The following is a 22,702-nucleotide window of genomic DNA, read 5'->3' on the forward strand; positions in this document are numbered from 1 at the left end:
CTTACAAACCCCCCTATCATGCTCACACACAGCCTGATCCCTCCTGCTCACACACGCTGTCTCTTCTCTCCATCTTACCTTCCAGTCTCCGTTCACTGCAGGTTCCTCTTCCTGTGTAACTCGGCACTGTCCTGATTAGCTCCGCCCACACCAGTCTGATCACATGGTCATGACGTCACTGGAGGTTCTTTAGCCCACTAGGATTTAGCATCTACCATATAAAGGTGAGAACACGCACAGGGTCGTTATTTACATCAGTGTATCAGTGGAGGTAGGTGAGAGGCCGCTGGTGGTATTGGTGCTGGGTTTGGCTTGGTTTCATTTATTTAGAGCTGTCTTGTACTTGTCACTTGTGTATACAATGCTTAAGCAGGAGGGTTTGATTTGCCAAGGTCATTGAACACGGTGCCGCCATTTTGGGTGTGACGAGCACGTGGTTGTACCTCACGCTGTAGCTGTATTCACATGTGACGGCTCCTGTAGCAGTGTTTTATAGATTTGGTGTAGCTTTCCTCTGGTGTGTGGGTATTGCTTTGTGCTATGCATTAATTCACTTTATTTTTTCCTTTTACTAGGTGACTCTGAAGCTCTAAGAAGTCTCCGGGACTCCAGACCTTGAGGGTAAGAGATCTATGACAATATATAACTGTCTAAGCCTGGTGTAATATTGTGTACACTAGCTCATGCCCAGTATATAAAAGGACAGGCTATAAATATCTACTTTGTTGTATAACTAGGCTTGGCTCCCCTTTTCTGGTATTCTTGGGGTGTAAGACTTGGCTTTTTTGTTTTATCCTTGAACTGCATGTGGTTATTAACCTGTACCTCCTGTAACAACTTCCTAAAAGTAATGTATTAAACCTTATGTCTTAGATGCTCAAATTGCTGCTAGGTTATAGATGAGATGCTACCAGTGCAGAGAATGAGACAAATCAATTAATTTTATTCCCACATCAATCATTTCATATATAAGAATGACCAATATCAATTGCCTATTGAAAGCAATTAGCAAAAGTGTGTATTATAGAAAGCCCAATGAACGCCCCCACCATCTTTCAACCATTTGAGCATTGTTCTCAGTAGATATGATTAGCAGTCAATCTTCATTCAGGATGCATGTGCCCAGTCTGTATATTTAATTTTCCGATAACTGCTTATTGGCTCAGGGCTACATAACATGCGTGTGTGTCCTAATAGACGGATCATGTGCAGTGAGTGTATGATTTTTTTAGGAGTAATGGCACCCCAAAGGTATACCTGGGAAATGTAGTTTTTACTAGTAAGCAGGCAGTCACATGTTCCATATAAGAACTGCCCACTCTTTCCAATGTAAGCTGAATACATAAAGGGGCTGTATCAGCAAAATTAAGCTGATGAGCCCCACATTTGCGTGAATAGCCTTTAAAAAGGGTATTCAGGCACCGCTAAAGTTGTATTAAACTAGTTTCCAGAAATGAAATCGCAACTGATATGAAAAGTTAGAAATGAAAATTTTTCCAGAGATTTGCCGTTTCAGTGCACAACATGTTGTGCCCAGCTTATGTCAGCAGAGATACACACTCCAATAACTGGTAAGCGGGTATCCCGGGCACAACAGCTTTTAGAGCGTTCATCTCTGATACAAGTCGGGTACAACATATTACGCATTGAAATTATGTATTCCTGGAAAAATTGTCATTTTCACCTCTCACAATCTGCCTCTTATTCATTCATGCATAATAAGTTATAGCAACTCTTGTGGGGTTAAAAATGCTCTGTACCCCTGGGTAAATCCTTCAAGGGTGTAGCTTCCAAAATAATCTCAGTCTCATATCAGTGGATTCCACTTTACTCGCGATTCAGCTCTGCAAAAGTGTCATGGTGTCCAAAACCCAAACTGTCCGTGCTCCAAAAACCCAATAACCCTTCTTCCCTTCTGTGTCTGGCTGTACCCTAATATCAGTTTATACCACATATGACATTACGTATGTTATCCCGGGTACACCAGTGTCATACATGTGACATAAACTGCAGTTTGGGCCAATGTTCCCTCTAAGCCTTGGAAGCTGCTGAGTGGAACAGCTAGTGAGCTGGGCAAGGCTTCATCAATGATGGGCGACCTGATGGCCAAACAGTACCACCAGTAGTAAACAAGAAAACGCTAATCTAGTGTATAGATAGTATAATAATCCTTCCTTAGTCACCCCCTCTCCCACACACAGATTGGTGCTGAGGAACGTGACGGGCCAACCCGGCACTCAGGGCTCATGAGGACAGGCAGCAATATGGCGGGTGCCATATTAAACAACCGTTGGTTGCTGCCTGTCCTCCTGAGTGCATACCTCCCAACTTTTGAAAAGTTGAAAGAGGGACAAAATGTGCGCCGTGGCCAATTTAGCTCCGCCTACTTTTATGTTGACTCCGCCCATTCTCAGCCATTTTTCACGTGCTCCCACACAGTATAATCCTCCTACAGTCACCCGTAAATTATTATAATTACACTTTGGGGGGAAGGGGCTGCCAATATAGACCCGACATCCGCTGTAATAGAAAGGCAGATGCCGGGGAGGGTTAGACGCTGGCACAGGTGTGGGGGTCTGCGACATCGCTACGCTCCTGCCCTCCAGGAAGCCAGCAGCGGCTGGAGCGATGCTGCTAATCTGGGGGGGGGGGGGGGAGGGAGGGAGATGGAGGAGTAGAAATTTTTTTGGGAAAAATGTGTCTTATAGTCTGAAAAATACGGTAGTAGTAAAGCCTCTGCTTCAGGCCACTGTCAATCCCTGTTAGGCTAATTTCACACAGAGTTTTTTGGATCGGAATCTGAGGCGCCCTCTGGCATCCAGATGCGCACCCTCTTCCGGATTAGGCTCAATGAATGGACCTAATCCGGAAGAGGGTGTTTCTTCAGGCCGAATCGCGAGGCAGGCGACTCATCCTGAAGAATGAACACCTCACTACTTTTTTCCAGGAGCCGGAAGAAATGGCTCCCAGAAAAACTTCCTGTGCGGCTCCCATGGATTTCAAAACCCTGACCAAAAAACTCTAACTCCCCCTTAATGTTATCAAAAGCCTGCTGTGATGAGTTTGCATAGTCCGTGTTTCACCTGAAAAACCATGATTATGTTCATGCCCTGAGCAGGCTTATGTCCATTTTTGTGAATTAGAGAGGCCATTCATTTTTTTTTTTTGGTTTAACATGTGCAGACTTTTAAATATAGAAAGCGAAAACATATTGCATAGACAGTCAACCTCACAAATATTTGTCAAAACTAATCTTGAGGTTTACCCATCTCTACATTCCACTATTCATGGCTCTGTTTAACTAAATCGATTTTTATTGTAACAATTGATGGATTTGTATCTATTTTAGGCCCCGTTCCCATGGAGTAACTTGGCGCTCAATCTGACATGTAGACACGTGTCAGTGAGCGCTTCAAAACAGTATCCCATTGACTTCAATGGGTTTTGGCTTACGCGCGCTACACACTGAAATCTATGGGAGGATTTTTAACCCATTGATTTCAATGTGTTACACGCGTTAGACTGAACCCATTGAAGTCAATGGGATTCTGTTTTGAAGTGCTCACTCTGACACGTGTTTACGTGTCAGATTGAGCGCCACGTTACTCTGTGGGAACAAAGCCTTACTATTAAACAGATCTACTGAATACACAAGTGTACAGCCCCCTAGAGGTACACTTCCTATGTGTAAAGGGTCCTCTAAAGCTTTACTTTTCCCTAATATGCTCTATAGCAATAACTGGGTTGTCTTTTGGACAACTGTATAGAAAGCTAACTTGTGTCCATTATCTCCAGATGCATGACCAAAGACGAGAAACGCTGCAAGATGCAAGGACCTACTGCCAAAGGTGACCTCTGCATGTACAGATTGAATACAGGTAAATCGATGTAGCTATAATACTGATATGTAAATGATATTTGAAGCAGAGTATTTGGTAACTCCACCTCTTTCAAGCAAGACTCGGTCTGCAAGGCTGTAGCATTGGGGAAAGTCCTCTGGAATTGGCTTAAATTACTAACTATATATTACTGACTTGGAAGCTTTAAATCTTCTGACCCTGACATCAGCCATTTATGAAGGAGTTGGGCTAATAGGAGCCAGTGTCTTAATGTACTGACTCCACAGCCCTGCTTTGTAGGTCTACATGAGACAACTAAATGGCTGTAAAACAGGACACTGTATTTAAAAGTCTTAATCCTAAGGAGCTGTGGTCCAAAAATATAGAATCACATTTGAACAAAAGCGGAGCCATCAGCCTACAGAGATATTTTTAACAGATTGGTCCCCTACTGTATCCTAGATGCATGTACACGTACTGGCATGTGCATCAGAGCTGAAGTGCGCTGTGATGAGTTAGCATAGTCCGTGTTTCACCTGAGATCTATGATTATGTTGTATGCTCTGAGCAGCACTTTGGGTTTTATTTTTCTTCTGAAATTTTTTGATCAGTACACTAATCGTTCTATTTATTTATTTATTTATTTTTAGGTGTTCCTGGTAAACCATGGCTCGAATATCTCTAAAAAGGTAAGTTTAATTTGTAGTGACAATGCTACTTAATGTCAACAACCGTCAAATGTAGCAGACAGACCTGTGTGCTAGTGTTTAAAGGGAGTCTGACACCATGAGAATGCCATGTAACCTGCAGGCAGCAAGTTGTATACTAGGAGCTGAGCAGAGTCTTGTATTGTTTTATAAGATTCATTATAACTTGTAATTTATACATTTATTTCAGCACTCAGCTCTGAAGTCCAGTGGGCGATCTGAACAGTGAATGTTCCTGCAGAGCTTTTAATCCCAGTTGGATCCACCTGCTGGACTCAGTTACTCCTAAACTCAGAAACAAAGGAAGAAATGAATTATAAATGAATCCTTTCCTAAAAAACTATTCCTGATGTATAACATGCTGCCTGCAGATTATGCAGAATTGTAACGAGCTCTCATAAAGTAGCTAATGCCTTGAGAACATGGCTCCCTCAATTCGACAGCTGTTCCTTTCTGAGCCCCAAGTTATGGACTCTGAGATTTTAGGCTGTCGTAGATTACAGTTGCCTTTTTCACTCAGCAGTGTGTGATGGTGGGTTGGCTGCCTCTACTCACTTCTGAATTTTGCGGGGCAAGACAAAACCTAAAGATGTCTTGGTACTAGATGTATGCCAACTGTGGGAAGAGGTCACTTCTAAGCAGTCTTCTTGTTACAGGCTTTATGAAACGTAGCTGGCCTTCTGAGAACTTGAAGTTGATGCTGTCATGCATTACATCTGTGTTAAGGTATGTAGAGATGGAAAGTCTCTGGACTTGTTAGTGTTGTTGCATTTACATATTAATATTTAAAGAATAGTTGCCCTTTAACCACTTTTCCATAATCTCTCCGGTTGGGCAGTGACACTGACTTGTGTTCCTTCCTTTTTAGCACTTTTTCACTCTGTAGACAGCTTGCATTTCTCTCTAGACTGTCCAGTAGATGCTAAGTGCTGTACATCTGCTTCATAGTCTCTCCCAGAAACCATGCAGGACATAAGTGATATGAACAAAGCACTTTGGTTATGTTTTATTTAACTGTACAAGTCAAGAGGCTTGACAACTTGGTGACCATTTAAGTCAGAAATATTTATAATCTTGTCTTGTTTGAGTTTTCCTGACTAGAGATGAGCGAACACTAAAATGTTCGAGGTTCGAAATTCGATTCGAACAGCCGCTCAATGTTCGTGTGTTCGAACGGGTTTCAAACCCCATTATAGTCTATGGGGAACAGATACTCGTTAAGGGGGAAACCCAAATCCGTGTCTGGAGGGTCACCAAGTCCACTAAGACAACCCAGGAAATGATGCCAACACCTCTGGAATGACACTGGGACAGCAGGGGAAGCATGTCTGGGGGCATCTAACACACCAAAGACCCTCTATTACCCCAACATCACAGCCTAACAACTACACACTTTACACACTCAATACCACCTCTCTGACAGTAGGAAAACACCTTGAAACATGTGTATTTGGCACTTGCAGTGAGGAGAGCTTGTCACCAGCAGTGAATTTGGCCCTTGTAGTAAGTTGAGGTTGGCACCAACATTTGTTTTGAAAATCAGGGTGGATTGAGCCTCTAACCAGCAGAGTTTGGGCAAATTCATGGTGGAGGGAGCCTCTAAAAACCCCAGTTTGGACCAATTCATGGTGGAGGGAGCCTCTAAAAACCCCAGTTTGGACCAATTCATGGTGGAGGGAGCCTCTAAAAACCCCAGTTTGGACCAATTCATGGTGGAGGGAGCCTCTAAAAACCCCAGTTTGGACCAATTCATGGTGGAGGGAGCCTCTAAAAACCCCAGTTTGGACCAATTCATGGTGGAGGGAGCCTCTAAAAACCCCAGTTTGGACCAATTCATGGTGGAGGGAGCCTCTAAAAACCCCAGTTTGGACCAATTCATGGTGGAGGGAGCCTCTAAAAACCCCAGTTTGGACCAATTCATGGTGGAGGGAGCCTCTAAAAACCCCAGTTTGGACCAATTCATGGTGGAGGGAGCCTCTAAAAACCCCAGTTTGGACCAATTCATGGTGGAGGGAGCCTCTAAACAGCCCAGTTTGGGCAAATTCATGGTGGAGGGAGCCTCTAAAAACCCCCAGTTTGGACCAATTCATGGTGGAGGGAGCCTCTAAAAACCCCAGTTTGGACCAATTCATGGTGGAGGGAGCCTCTAAAAACCCCAGTTTGGACCAATTCATGGTGGAGGGAGCCTCTAACCAGCAGAGTTGGTGGAAATCAGGGTGGAGGGAGCCTCTAACCAGCAGAGTTGTGGGAAAGCAGGGTGGAGGGAGCCTCTAACCAGCAGAGTTGGGGGGAAATCAGGGTGGAGGGAGCCTTGTATTAGCAGAATTGTGCAACGCTTATGGTGGATGAGTATGAGGATGCGGAGGAATTGGAGAGGTTGAGTACAGACATGGAGTTTCATGTTGGGGTGCTTTACACAGGTGGGCCCAAAAATGAAGGCTCTATCCAGTGGTGGTTCATTTTTATCAAAGTGAGCCGGTCGGCACTCTCAGCTGACAGACGGGTGCGCTTGTCAGTGATGATGCCACCGGCTGCACTGAACACCCTCTCAGATAGGACGCTGGCGGCAGGACAGGACAGCACCTCCAAGGCATATAGGGCAAGTTCAAGCCACAGGTCCAACTTCGACACCCAATACGTGTAGGGCGCAGAGGGGTCGGAGAGGACAGGGCTGTGGTCGGAAAGGTATTCCCGCAACATGCGCCTATACTTCTCACGCCTGGTGACACTAGGACCCTCCGTGGCGGCACTTTGGCGAGGGGGTGCCATCAAGGTGTCCCAGACCTTAGACAGTGTGCCCCTCGTTTGTGTGGACCGGTGAGAACTTGGTTGCCTACTGGAGGAACTGCCCTCCCTGCCGCCAACGTCACATGCTGGAAACATCTCCATCATATTCTGCACCAATTGCCTGTGGCAAGCATTGATGCGATTGGCCCTCCCCTCTACCGGAATAAAAGACGAGATGTTGTTTTTATACCGGGGGTCAAGGATAGCAAAGATCCAGTACTGGTTGTCCTCCATGATTTTGACAATACGCTTGTCGGTTGTAAAGCACCCCAACATGAACTCAGCCATGTCTGCCACAGTGTTAGTTGGCATGACTCCTCTGGCCCCACCGGAAAGTTCAATCTCCATTTCCTCCTCATCCTCCATGTCTACCCATCCGCGCTGCAACAATGGGACGATTCGAAGTTGCCCGGAAGCCTCCTGTATCACCATCACATCATCGGACAACTCTTCCTCCTCCATTAAACGCAGTGAAGCGGACAGATGTGTGGACCTACTCTCCAGCTGTGACGGATCGGATGCTATCCCTAACTCCTCTGTGTGATCTGAGTTATCCCTGATGTCAATCAGGGATTCTCTCAGAACACACAAGAGCGGGATTGTACCACTAGGTTGAAGACGTGGGCCAGGCATGGAACATGTTGGAGTCCGGCAAGCTCCAGAGCTGCTACCAGGTTCCGGCCGTTATCACAAACTACCATGCCTGGGCCCAGGTGCAGCGGCTCAAACCATATTGCCGTCTCATCGAGGAGGGCATCCCTCACCTCGGAGGCAGTGTGCTGTCTGTCCCCCAAGCTGATCAGCTTCAGCACAGCCTGCTGACGTCTACCAACGCCAGTGCTGCAACGTTTCCAACTCGTAGCTGGGGTCAATCTAACAGCGGAGGAGGAGGCGGTGGCGGAGGAGGAGGCGGTGGCGGAGGAGGAGGCGGTGGCGGAGGAGGAGGCGGTAGAGGAGGAGGAGGGGGGTGTTCTTCTCGTGTCCCTGCCAGGAATGTTAGGCGGGGAGACGAGGTACACCGGGCCAGTTTGGGAAGCAGTCCCAGCCTCAACTACATTCACCCAGTGTGCCGTCAGTGAAATGTAGCGTCCCTGTCCGCATGCACTTGTCCACGCGTCGGTGGTCAAGTGGACCTTTGTGCAAAGCGCGGAACTAAGGGCCCGCCTGATGTTGAGTGACACGTGCTGGTGCAAGGCGGGGACGGCACACCGGGAGAAGTAGTGACGGCTAGGGACGGCATAGCGAGGTGCCGCAGTTGCCATCAGGTCCAGGAAGGCGGGAGTTTCAACAAGCCGGAACGCCAACATCTCCTGGGCCAGCAGTTTAGCGATGTTGGCGTTCAAGGCTTGCGCGTGTGGGTGGTTAGCAGTGTATTTCTGCCGCCGCTCCAATGTCTGAGAGATGGTGGGTTGTTGTAAAGAAGCGCCTGATGGTGCCTTTGATGGTGCAGGAGAAGGAGATAAGACAGGAACAGGGGAGGATGAGGGAGAAGTCAACAAAGTGGCGGAGGCAGATGAAGTGGTGTCCTGGCTCGTCCTCTGGAGTGCATCGCCAGCACAGTCAGCAGTGGCAGAGGCAGTGGCAGTGGCGTGAACGGCAGGCGGCCTTTGTCCTGCCGTTGCTGCCTGCCACTGATTCCAGTGCTTGGATTCCAAATGACGGCGCATTGAAGTGGTGGACAGGTTGCTCTTCTCAGAGCCCCTAATCAATTTCGAGAGGCAAATTGTGCAGACAACACTATATCTGTCCTCGGCGCATTCCTTGAAAAAACTCCACACCTTCGAGAAACGTGCCCTCGAGGTGGGAGTTTTTCGGGGCTGGGTACGAACTGGAACATCTTGGGAGATTCCGGGTGTGGCCTGGCTTCGCCTAAGCTGCTGACCTCTGCCTCTGCCTCTAGCTACCCTTTTTGGTGCTGCACTTGCCTCAACATCCACACTACTTTCCCCGCTTGACATCCCCCCTGTCCAGGTCGGGTCAGTGTCCTCATCATCCACCACTTCCTCTTCCAACTCCTGTCTCATCTCCTCCTCCCGCACAATGCGCCGGTCAACTGGATGCCCTGACGGCAACTGCGTCACATCATCGTCGATGAGGGTGGGTTGCTGGTCATCCACCACCAAATCGAACGGAGATGGAGGAGACTCTAGTGTTTGAGCATCTGGACACAGATGCTCCTCTGTTAGGTTCGTGGAATCGTGACGTGGAGAGGCAGGTTGAGGGACAATGAAAGGAGCGGAGAACAGCTCTGGGGAGCAGGGACATTTGGGGTTATTGTTCTGTGAAGCTTGGGAATTTTGGGAGGAAGGAGGACAAGACTGTTGGGTAATAGGAGGAGAGGAGGCAGAGTCTGACTGGCTGCTGGACAATGTGCTGTAAGCGTTCTCTGACAGCCATTGCAAGACCTGTTCCTGGTTCTCGGGCCTACTAAGGTTTGTACCCTGCAGTTTAGTTAATGTGGCAAGCAACCCTGGCACTGTGGAGTGGCGCAATGCTTGCTGCCCCACAGGAGTAGGCACGGGACGCCCTGTGGCTTCACTGCTACCTTGCTCCCCAGAACCATTCCCCCGACCTCGTCCACGTCCCTTTCCGGGAGCCTTGCGCATTTTGAATTCCCAGTTAGAAATTGGCACTATATACCAGTAGCAAAAATTGTGGGTGCACGTAACCCCAATATATTCTTTGAATTACCAGTCAGAAACTGGCACTATATGGCAGTAGCAAGAAATGAGGGTATTTATAACCCCAATATATTCTTTGAATTCCCAGTCAGACAATGGCACTGTATACCAGTAGTAAAAATTGTGGGTGCACGTAACCCCAATATATTCTTTGAATTACCAGTCAGAAACTGGCACTATATGGCAGTAGCAAGAAATGAGGGTATTTATAACCCCCAATATATTCTTTGAATTCCCAGTCAGACAATGGCACTATATACCAGTAGTAAAAATTGTGGGTGCACGTAACCCCAATATATTCTTTGAATTCCCAGTCAGACAATGGCACTATATACCAGTAGCAAGAAATGAGGGTATTTATAACCCCAATATATTCTTTGAATTCCCAGTCAGACAATGGCACTGTATACCAGTAGTAAAAATTGTGGGTGCACGTAACCCCAATATATTCTTTGAATTCCCAGTCAGACAATGGCACTATATACCAGTAGCAAGAAATGAGGGTATTTATAACCCCAATATATTCTTTGAATTCCCAGTCAGAAACTGGCACTGTATACCAGTAGTAAAAATTGTGGGTGCACGTAACCCCAATATATTCTTTGAATTCCCAGTCAGACAATGGCACTATATACCAGTAGTAAAAATTGTGGGTGCACGTAACCCCAATATATTCTTTGAATTCCCAGTCAGACAATGGCACTATATACCAGTAGTAAAAATTGTGGGTGCACGTAACCCCAATATATTCTTTGAATTCCCAGTCAGACAATGGCACTATATACCAGTAGCAAGAAATGAGGGTATTTATAACCCCAATATATTCTTTGAATTCCCAGTCAGAAACTGGCACTGTATACCAGTAGTAAAAATTGTGGGTGCACGTAACCCCAATATATTCTTTGAATTCCCAGTCAGACAATGGCACTATATACCAGTAGTAAAAATTGTGGGTGCACGTAACCCCAATATATTCTTTGAATTCCCAGTCAGAAACTGGCACTGTATACCAGTAGTAAAAATTGTGGGTGCACGTAACCCCAATATATTCTTTGAATTCCCAGTCAGACAATGGCACTATATACCAGTAGCAAGAAATGAGGGTATTTATAACCCCAATATATTCTTTGAATTCCCAGTCAGACAATGGCACTGTATACCAGTAGTAAAAATTGTGGGTGCACGTAACCCCAATATATTCTTTGAATTCCCAGTCAGACAATGGCACTATATACCAGTAGCAAGAAATGAGGGTATTTATAACCCCAATATATTCTTTGAATTCCCAGTCAGACAATGGCACTATATACCAGTAGCAAGAAATGAGGGTATTTATAACCCCAATATATTCTTTGAATTCCCAGTCAGAAACTGGCACTGTATACCAGTAGTAAAAATTGTGGGTGCACGTAACCCCAATATATTCTTTGAATTCCCAGTCAGACAATGGCACTATATACCAGTAGCAAGAAATGAGGGTATTTATAACCCCAATATATTCTTTGAATTCCCAGTCAGACAATGGCACTGTATACCAGTAGTAAAAATTGTGGGTGCACGTAACCCCAATATATTCTTTGAATTCCCAGTCAGACAATGGCACTATATACCAGTAGCAAGAAATGAGGGTATTTATAACCCCAATATATTCTTTGAATTCCCAGTCAGAAACTGGCACTGTATACCAGTAGTAAAAATTGTGGGTGCACGTAACCCCAATATATTCTTTGAATTCCCAGTCAGACAATGGCACTATATACCAGTAGCAAGAAATGAGGGTATTTATAACCCCAATATATTCTTTGAATTCCCAGTCAGACAATGGCACTGTATACCAGTAGTAAAAATTGTGGGTGCACGTAACCCCAATATATTCTTTGAATTCCCAGTCAGACAATGGCACTATATACCAGTAGTAAAAATTGTGGGTGCATGTAACCCCAATATATTGTTTGAATTCCCAGTCAGACAATGGCACTATATACCAGTAGTAAAAATTGTGGGTGCACGTAACCCCAATATATTGTTTGAATTCCCAGTCAGACAATGGCACTATATACCAGTAGCAAAAATTGTGGGTGTATATAGCCCCAATTCTATTGCTAGGGGACTTGCAGGGTATTTCTGAGGTGAAGGTGGGGGGGCACACCGTTGGAACGGTGATTTGGGGTGTATATATGGGGTATACAGGAATACACTGTCAGTGTGTTCCATTCAGGATCCTGGGAAAGCTGGGTTGCGGCGATTGAGCCCGTCAGTGCCACGTTACACTGACAAGCTTCTCCCTGGAATTGAAGTTATATGTAAGCCCAATATATTCTTTGAATTCCCAGTGAGACAATGGCACTATATGGCAGTAGCAAAAATAGTGGGTGTATATAGCCCCAATTCTATTGCTAGGGGACTTGCAGGGTATTTCTGGGGTGAAGGTGGGGGGGCACACCGTTGGAACGGGTATCGGGGGTATATATCGGGTATACGGGAATACACTGACAGTGTATTCCATTCAGGATCCTGGGAAAGCTGGGTTGCGGCGATTGAGCCCGTCAGTGCCACGTTACACTGACAAGCTTCTCCCTGGAATTTAGCTCTTACAAGAGCTGTTGTGGTTGTCTTCTCCTTCCTATCCTAGCCTGTCCCTGCCTACCCAGAATCTAAGCCCTAGCTAACTGGACGGAAACCTCCGTCCCCGGTGAATTGCAAGCTCAGAATGACGCGAACCTGGGCGGCGCTGTTCTTTTAAATTAGAGGTCACATGTTTTCGGCAGACAATGGGTTTTGCCTACTTTTTTCAACGTCACCTGTGTCGTAGTTCCTGTCCCACCTACCCTGCGCTGTTATTGGAGCAAAAAAGGCGCCAGGGAAGGTGGGAGGGGAATCGAGTAATGGCGCACTTTACCACGCGGTATTCGATTCGAACATGCCGAACAGCCTAATATCCGATCGAACATGAGTTCGATAGAACACTGTTCGCTCATCTCTATTCCTGACCATTAAGTAAAATATTAACTTCTCTAGGGAGCTTTACAGAAGACTGGCTTATATGCTCTCTAAAGTTTAGACAACCACTTGCACCATGTAAACATTAACCTGATAAGGACCTGAAAATGCCCTTCCTTGCTCTTGAACAACCAATAGCTACCCATGTAAAATCCTACAGGTTTTTTACATGTAGAACTGCAAGCCATTATCTAAACTTGAATGGTGTAGACATGCTTGGGTTTTCCTAAAGAATGTGGCATGGATGCAATTTTAAACCCATTGGCGCACACTTATCAATACTGTTGATCTTTACATATTTTATATTATAATAATATGGTACAATGTAAAATTATATTTTAGATACATTTATAAATGTCATACAGACCTTCAAACATATGGAGTGTTTCTAGAAGCTCAGTCTGTAACAATGAGACAAATATTTGGCATAAAACATAATGGGATAACATAAGCAGACAAATCCCCTCTTATTGAGACAATGGTGGCGCATCACAGGAATTTTTGGCACATGATGCAAATTTAGCAGAGGGAACGGGGGTTGCGGTGCAAGTACCTCCATCATATATTACCTTTTTTAAACCACTTTTGGGTTTTGCTCAAAACACATCTAAATCTGCAGATTTTTATTTTATTGGCAATGGTGGGACCTTACATTGTAAACATATTGGCTTGTTGTGGCAGTTCTTGGTGCAAGTTTGTGTGACTGAGAATAGATTCAATTTTTGGGGGGGCTCTAAATATCTCTAAAAATGAGTTTAAAATGTAACATGTACGCATTCTCTTTACTGTCTAGTGGTGATATTAATCAGTTTTTTTTTTTTTTGTTTTTTTTTTTTAGGTGCTACTGAAAACCTTGGGCTGGACTCTGCAGGGATCCTAGATGAAGAGATGTTAAAATGACAAGGTGGTTGGCTGTAGGGTTGAAATGTGGTTTTAATGAAATGGACATAAAAATTGACATTCAATAAAGATGAATTAGTGTTTTACAAACGACAAAATGTGAAAGTCGTCATTCATACAGTGCTGTTTAACTCAGATCATGCTGTGTTGTGTTTTAACCTAAACCTAAAGTCATTTGCTCTGCTGGGTGGGGGGGGGGGGGGGGGGAATCAAAACAAAAACTTTACTATGGGCTGTCATCTAGCACACTAAAGAGTACCTGAGTTTTCCTGAAAGTAGAAATATATGCAGGGGCTTTCTGGGCTGTTCTGACTCTATAAGACTTCAAACATGTCTTGGCAGGTTTTTCGACTGGTAACACTGGCTGTAGTATATCTTGCATTTGTATGTATTTCTCCAGGAGTAACTGTATAGCAAAAAGCCTAAGTGACCAATATGAGGTCCAGGAACAGAATTACAAATGCAGGCAAGCAGCAGAGCTTGTACTCACAAACTGATAGAGGACAAGCAATATTTTGCTGTTCATATGGTAAAAATCTGTACTGCTCATAGCAATCTGAGTGATAAAAAAAACCTACCTTTAGAGATTGCACAGAATTCTGCATATAAAACCACTGGATATTTCAATAACTACTTCATGCAACTTTGCAGCAAACTGATTACAAGCAATAATTGCACAAATTCAAACTGTTCACTACAGTGCATGCTCAAGAAATCTGTCTGCAATATCATTCTAAACGCCAAGATGTGAGAAATTCATACCACACATATTTAAAGGTATATAAACAAAAAACACACTATATAATCAAAAATATAAATTTTTATTAATATAAAATGGTACAGACTACACAAAATAGAGATAGATATATATATATATACATATACACTGTATGTGCTGATACCTGCGACTTCATCTGCGGTGATTGCAGAAGTGTGTAAATGCAATCGCGGGCAAGGTTTTAATAGTGTGTAAAAGGTCTGGGATATGAAATGTAAGTTGATATGTTGTTTTTGTAGTAAGTTAGAGAATACGTGAGATTTTTTGCATGTAAAATATTTTTTTTCACCTGGTATACGTCGGTGGTGGAAAGTGTACATACTGTGTTTGAAACAGAGGTATTTCAAGTTAATATAATGCAATGCATTGCAATACTAATGTATTGCAATGCATTGCGTAATTGTGCCAGTGCTATTGCAGGCTATGTAGCATAGCCTGCAGCAGTCTGGACAGAGGCAGCTGAGTGTCAGGCGTGGGACACCCGGTGGTTGCTATAGTAACCTGCCGGCGGCAGCGTAGCTCAGTGTAGCCGGCGGAGATCAGGAGGAGGATGCCTACGTACAGCGGGGGACAGACCGGAGGTGCAGTACAGGTGAGAGAAGGCGGCGGAGGAGGGAATGTGGGCAGCAATGGGGGACATCACGGGGGTTAAGCAGGCCATGTGGTTCGTGCGGCTCCCGGGCACCTGCTACAGCGAAAGCGCCGCAATGGAACGGCGTGTGCTGGCAACGGAGCCCAGCCAGTAGAAATGAAGTCAGCGGTGCTATGGCAATAAGCGGCAGCTCTGGCGGGCGGTTGGCATAGGAACATCAGCGGCATGGGCCATACTAACAGGGTGAAGTGCAGTGCACGTCAGTGAGGTGTTTGGAGGAGGCTAAGTAGATAGACAGGGTACGGAGGGAGATGGGGAAGATTATGGAGCGTAAGGTGTCAGTCCAGCGTAGTATATAGGCCAGAGGTCCTGGCAATGCAAGAATGGTATGGCCACTTGCCAGTGTCGGGCCGGTGGATAGATCATCAACAGCAAACAGGGAGGTGAGAGTGGCGTCGGGGAGTGCTGCGGCCTGGAGCCAGTGGGTTGGGTGTTGCTGTGTAGGCCGGTGGATTGATCAGCAGGAAGGTGAGAGTGGCGTCGGGGAGTGCTGCGGCCTGGAGCCAGTGGGTTGGGTGTTGCTGTGTAGGCCGGTGGATTGATCAGCAGGAAGGTGAGAGTGGCGTCGGGGAGTGTTGCGGCCTGGAGCCAGTGGGTTGGGTGTTGCTGTGTAAGCTATAGGCGCAAAATGGTGGTCTGCTGGCAACACGTCTGTGTGTAAGGTGCGCATGCTCCTGTGAAGACAGTGGAGTAGTGTGGTGGACGGTGCCGCAGATCCTCCTAGTGGTGGGGGTCGGTAAAGATGGCTGGGCCGGAGAGTGAAACAGGTCGGCTCCTGCGGTATCGTTACGGTTAGTGTGAAAGTGCTGAAGTATATGTGATTGTGTGGGGTTAGGGGCTAGGCTGTAGAGGGGAATGTGAAGTTTTAGGGCTTCCTATGGTCCAAAGTGTGTGAGATTGCAGAGATAGTGATGTGAGTTGGCTTTTTGGGTGGGTCCTGGGAAAAACGTATGTGCGTTATTGTGACGAAAAGTAGCCTATTGTTTAATCGGGTGTATTAACTATGTTTGTGGAAAATTTGAGCCAAATCGGTGGAGCGGTTTTTCCGTGATTGAGGAACAAACATCCAAACACACAAACCCACATATATATATATATATATATATATATATATATATATATAATTAAACCCAATAAAGTGTGGTGAGGAGGTATACATGTATAACTACATATATGTTAGTGGAAACGTGTTGTGTAATACCAATATAGCATAAAAATGCAGGGGTTATGTCATAAGCACTTAGTATAAGTTGCAAAAAGCCTACAAACTCCAATGAAGACACCCCACAAAAGAAACATGTGAATCATACACAGAAACACAATGTTACCTATACTGCCCTCCAGAACCGTACCATAACCAGATGCGCGTTTCGCCTGAACAGGGTTTTGTCAAGGGACTTTGTCAACTGTAGAAATTTATATACTCATCTCTAGTGACGCAGTTTTAGTGTGAAGGATATTGCTATAGAGGCTTATTTTACACTATAAGGATCCGGTCTGGTCAGGGTGATATGTAAATTTTGTATGTCTTCAAGCGTTTTGATACTACCACCTGGATGATGGTAAATGTTGGTCAGTGCCAAACTTCCTGGTTATGTTCAGAGGGGTATTACAGAAGAATACCTCTGAGATTAGGTTTAGTAGGATATTATGTTATCTCTGACAATCAGAGCAAAAGTTTAGTATGGTATGCTCTTATTAATAGGATAACTTAGACAAAAGTCCCTGCTACTCCTCTCCCAGGGGTCACATACAGGCTATGCACAGACAATCAGTTTAAGAGAATCCAATCTGGCTGAGCGTAAGCTATTTTGCAGTGAAGAATGGGCAAAATGATCATCTGTAGATGTGCAAAGCTGGTAGCAAGTTACCCCAAAAGGCTTGCAGCTGTAATTCAACAAAAGGTGGCTCTTCAAAATACTGATATGGGAGTAGAGCTGAATAGTTTTGCACACATTTTTTTTATTTTTTTTTAACATTTTGAAAACCAAGTCATTTTCCTTCCACTTCACAATTATCTATTACTTTGTGTTAGTCTGTCGCTTAGTCTTAATAAATTTTAAGTTCGCAAGGTAACAAAATGTGAAAGTGTTCAGGGAAAGATATTTCTGATTTTCTTGCAAATAGGACCTGGCAACTTGGGTCAAGGTGACATCAGAAGAGGGTGCTGATAATTCCAGGATTTGCGCAGGACCAACGTCCAAAAAGTCTAGGAGACCCTCTCACTGTGGGATGTCACTGGAACCTCTGCCTCTGTCCCAATCAACATTATCAATAACTGTTTTTGCCTCCTTTTACAGTCATCCATAAGGAAATGTGTGTCCAGGAGACGGCAATATGCGCCATCATCTGACAGTTGTTCAACTTTAGTTGCACCTGGCTGAGCTGCTGACAACGCAGTCACTGCTGTACCACTTAGTGGATTCCACTGTGTTTTGACCACTAATGGCTTGGGCTCAACCTCGATGGAGGATACCCAATTGCCATTATTTCTCTAGGTAAGCTGTCCCAGCTGTATATTGGAAAATGTGGCCTTGATGATAGTGGAGTGTACCTTTCTCCATGTTGTGTAATTGTAGATATACATTACACACCATAGTAAAGGAGTGGTGGCGATGGTCTATTAGTAGCACATCCTTCACTAATGGAAGGAAATTTACATTTGAGTTTTTGGGTTGTTTTTTTTTAATAAGCATTGTGCATTAAAATGAGTGGCAAAAAAACAAGGCAGATGACAGACACATGGAGGGGGTGAAACACTTGTGCAAGTACTACTACTGCCAACAATGGCTATATAGGTTGCAAGAGCCAATAGGTTAGAGCCATGGAAGGAGGTGGCCAAGTTTGCCATGGGAGTTTTCTTGTCTGGCCTCAAGTGTTATGGCCGAGAGGATGAGCAGTGCAGCTAAAAGGACAAAACTGTCCCCAAGTATCATAGTAAAAATTACTTCTATTAGGCAGCTATCCTTGAGGATTTTCAAACGCCTCCGGCTGACTCCTCTAAATATTGGTGTCATTTATTCACTATCCATTTTTGGTGAAAAAAAACAACCAAACAAAAAAAAAAAAACTCCATCACTTTTCACGTTCACAACGTTTTGCATATTTTACCTAAGTAAATGGGTCATTTTTGAAGTGTTTTAAGTGTTAAATGTGTAAAAGCGAGTGTCAGCACAGGATATGGTTAAACTCTGAGTTTGTATCCTCTGCTTACAATTCGTTTTCCCATAGACATATACACTCACCGGCCACTTTATTAGGTACACCTGTCCAACTGCTCGTTAACACTTAATTTCTAATCAGCCAATCACATGGCGGCAACTCAGTGCATTTAGGCATGTAGACATGGTCAAGACAATCTCCTGCAGTTCAAACCGAGCATCAGTATGGGGAAGAAAGGTGATTTGAGTGCCTTTGAACGTGGCATGGTTGTTGGTGCCAGAAGGGCTGGTCTGAGTACTTCAGAAACTGCTGATCTACTGGGATTTTCACGCACACCCATCTCTAGGGTTTACAGAGAATGGTCCGAAAAAGAAAAAACATCCAGTGAGCGGCAGTTCTGTGGGCGGAAATGCGTTGTTGATGCCAGAGGTCAGAGGAGAATGGCCAGACTGGTTCGAGCTGATAGAAAGGCAACAGTGACTCAAATAGCCACCCGTTACAACCAAGGTAGCCAGAAGAGCATCTCTGAACGCACAGTACGTCGAACTTTTAGGCAGATGGGCTACAGCAGCAGAAGACCACACCGGGTGCCACTCCTTTCAGCTAAGAACAGGAAACTGAGGCTACAATTTGCACAAGCTCATCGAAATTGGACAATTGAAGATTGGAAAAACGTTGCCTGGTCTGATGAGTCTCGATTTCTGCTGCGACATTCGGATGGTAGGGTCAGAATTTGGTGTCAACAACATGAAAGCATGGATCCATCCTGCCTTGTATCAACGGTTCAGGCTGGTGGTGGTGGTGTCATGGTGTGGGGAATATTTTCTTGGCACTCTTTGGGCCCCTTGGTACCAATTGAGCATCGTTGCAACGCCAAAGCCTACCTGAGTATTGTTGCTGACCATGTCCATCCCTTTATGACCACAATGTACCCAACATCTGATGGCTACTTTCAGCAGGATAATGCGCCATGTCATAAAGCTGGAATCATCTCAGACTGGTTTCTTGAACATGACAATGAGTTCACTGTACTCCAATGGCCTCCACAGTCACCAGATCTCAATCCAATAGAGCATCTTTGGGATGTGGTGGAACGGGAGATTCGCATCATGGATGTGCAGCCGACAAATCTGCGGCAACTGTGTGATGCCATCATGTCAATATGACCAAAATCTCTGAGGAATGCTTCCAGCACCTTGTTGAATCTATGCCACGAAGAATTGAGGCAGTTCTGAAGGCAAAAGGGGGTCCAACCCGTTACTAGCATGGTGTACCTAATAAAGTGGCCGGTGAGTGTATGTCACATTCAGTTTGATATAACTTTGGCTGTGTTTTCCTTAGAGAGCTAGAAATTGGATAGATAAGTATCTTGTTCATCCTGAAACAAACCATGCATCAAAACTGCTTTACCTGAACACGAAACAAATCTTGAGAGGTTCACCTATTTCTAGTGTGAACCACGCGGTATAAAACATGTTACGTGCAGGTAATTATTTTTCGTTCTGCAGTAGCACAGATGGGTAAATTGCCCTGCCTACTTTCCCCTCTTGCATTGGCCCTAGGTAGCAATGAAACTTATTTAGCATAATTGAAGATATAAGAACCCTCCTGTATCACTACTTCCTGGTGTTTTTATGTCATTTTGTGGCCTACAGGGGAATTTTTTTTTATTTAAGACAGGCTTCCCCCCTCCCCCCCTAAGAAGATTCCCAGGCTATGTCTGAAGTCTCAGTATTTGTATGTGCCTGGAGGACCCCTGAGTAGTGTGAGCTGCTGTAAGCCTAGCATAGTGCTAGCAAACGATCATAACAAGAAGATTCCCAGACTAGCTCTGAGGTTCTCAGCGTTTGTACATGCCTGGAGGCTGCTCTGAGCTGCTGTAAGTCTAATATGGGGCTAGCAAACTATTCCAAGATAAAGGTATGCCATGGTACTCTACATCATGTGATGACTATAGCTGCTATTCCAACTCAGGTCTACCGGCTTAGCGATCCTCAGCACTTAAAGAAGGGGTTGTCCCATCTTAAGGATCCTATCTATACTGCTAATTTATGTAGATTTAAGACTTTTCCTAAATACATTGCTTTATCTGCTTACTTACACTGCTTTGTTTGGCTGCTATCTTAATTTATTCACTTCAATGTTTACAATGTGTTTCCATGACCACCAGCCTGGTGCTGAGCTTATCTCCTCATCCACAAGTGACTAGCTCCCTGCTCTGAGGGAAGGAGGGAGGGGCTGAGTGCATGGGAGCAGCTTGTATTTCTGAGCTGTTTCTGTGTCTGCACCCCCCAAGTAACCGAACTCCTGCTCTCAGATAGGGGAGGGGGGAGGTGAGTGCTCCGTGCTGGTATTTCTGAACTCTTTATCTTCTGCCCTTCTAGTTATCAGTCGGTTTAATTGAATTTGGCTGATAAGCAGTGAGATAGGGAGTCAGGTACCTCTGTATGTAAACACAGACCTACAGACAAATGGAGTTTATTGCAATCAAATCCGGCTCTGCTACATCAGCTTCATATTTTGCATCTTCCCCAGTGATACTGTGCTAATTTATGTACAACCAATCCCTCATTACTGACTGCAAACATACTGCTATGAAGAGAGTTAGCAGAGCAAGTGAAACCCCGCCCACTAATGTGCCGAGAAAACCACAAAGTGAACAGAGCACACAGCATGCAGGTTGCTGAACAAGCCAGTTAGTAATACCCCTTTAATGTGCATGCCCAGGACGATGAAAGCAGGGAGAAAAACACGCTAACGCTGATATATTCATTGCAATATTATAGTGCCACTGCCTCCTTATTAATTATAGGACCTCCTAATTATGGTGCTGCTGCCTAGTATTTAGTTAAAGGGCCCCCTTATTACAGACCCAGTGAGAGGGAGATAAGCCACCACCAGAGGTCCAGCACATAACAATACATACATTGCTGAGTTCCATGAGTAGGCCTATGACAAGTATCAGAACAACTGTTATTAAAGGACACATATGGAAACAGTTATGAATGCACAGGCTGAAGAATGTGGCTACATGTGCTGCACACGCTGCTGTGTGATGCATTCTTTGCTTCTGTTGGAATGCCTTTGTCTGCATATAGCTACCTTATATACTCGAGTATAAGCCGACCCGAATATAAGCCGAGGCCCCTAATTTTGCCACAAAAAACTGGGAAAACTTATTGACTCGAGTATAAGCCGAGGGGGAAAAAATTTCAAAAATGAAAATGTTCGGAGATTTTGGGTGCAGTGGTTGCTGGATGATGGGGAAGGGGAGGGGATGTTTTGGTTGTCTGTCTGCCCCTTCCCTGAGCTTGAGGACTGAGTTTTTTTTCCCCTCACTTGGAATTCAGCCTGGCTGAATATAGGGTATCTGCAGTGCTCCTATTAACCACTTCCCGACGGAAGAGGAGCACTGCAGATACCCTATATTCCTTAGACCGGGCACTCTCAGACACAGGGATACCTAATGTGTATCTATTTCACAGTCATTTTCCACTTCTGCATGTATTCTAGGGAAAGGAGGGATTTAGAACTTTCATTTACTTTATTTTTTTTAATATATATATATATATATATATATATATATATATATATATTTAAAGCTTCTTTTTAAAGCTTCTTTTTTTTCCACTGTTTTCTGGGAGATTCTATACATTACTATTGCGGCTGGTCATAGACATCCCCTCCCCCCCCAAAAAAAAAAATAAAAATAAATAAATAAATATTTTTTTTTTTGTTGCTTGACCAAAAACTGTGCTTAAAAATTTGGCTTATACTTGAATATATACAGTAAATATAATGAGACATTCTTATGATATCAAGGCTATCAGATACTATTATTTATGATGATGTAGCTAGTATTTTGGATGATTGAATAAAACAATACACACTCAGTGTTGTTTTATTGTTTGGTGCGATGTATTAGCGCAAGATATTAATTTTATTAACTCTTTACCCATCATGTACATATTATTATATAATGTAAGTTGGATTTGTTGAATAAAGTTATTAAAACATTGCATTTTTACTGTGTTTAATCCGTATACAAGGTAATAACTCGCTCTGAAAATACATTGCCATCATCATTCTAATTCCATCAGCCTATAGTGACACAGCTAGCTACACCCTAAGACACGCGCGTTCATGTACATGGAGGTCTACTTATAGGTAAATGTAACCCTGCATGATCTTAATTC

The 22,702-nt window shown here is 44.4% G+C and overlaps 1 long non-coding RNA gene and 2 other non-coding genes across 5 annotated transcripts; all 3 read left to right on the top strand.

The window, feature by feature from the left end:
* Positions 1-33: 33 nt before the first annotated feature.
* On the top strand, positions 34-13,987 carry LOC142194107 (uncharacterized). Of its 3 annotated transcripts, none has more exons than XR_012715012.1 (6): positions 34-224; positions 576-621; positions 3,796-3,878; positions 4,490-4,528; positions 5,203-5,272; positions 13,853-13,987. It is a non-coding gene; the product is annotated as an uncharacterized LOC142194107 (long non-coding RNA). The 3 variants fall into 3 exon arrangements; XR_012715013.1 differs by having other exon boundaries at positions 200-271; XR_012715011.1 differs by lacking the exon at positions 34-224 and having other exon boundaries at positions 502-621.
* LOC142191005 (small nucleolar RNA SNORD126) lies at positions 3,047-3,121 on the top strand. The gene has a single exon (XR_012714625.1). It is a non-coding gene; the product is annotated as a small nucleolar RNA SNORD126 (small nucleolar RNA).
* LOC142191002 (small nucleolar RNA SNORA79) lies at positions 4,984-5,128 on the top strand. Its single transcript, XR_012714622.1, has one exon. It is a non-coding gene; the product is annotated as a small nucleolar RNA SNORA79 (small nucleolar RNA).
* Positions 13,988-22,702: the final 8,715 nt, after the last annotated feature.

The sequence above is a fragment of the Leptodactylus fuscus genome, chromosome 1 (assembly GCF_031893055.1).
Source record: "Leptodactylus fuscus isolate aLepFus1 chromosome 1, aLepFus1.hap2, whole genome shotgun sequence".
NCBI lineage: Eukaryota > Metazoa > Chordata > Amphibia > Anura > Leptodactylidae > Leptodactylus > Leptodactylus fuscus.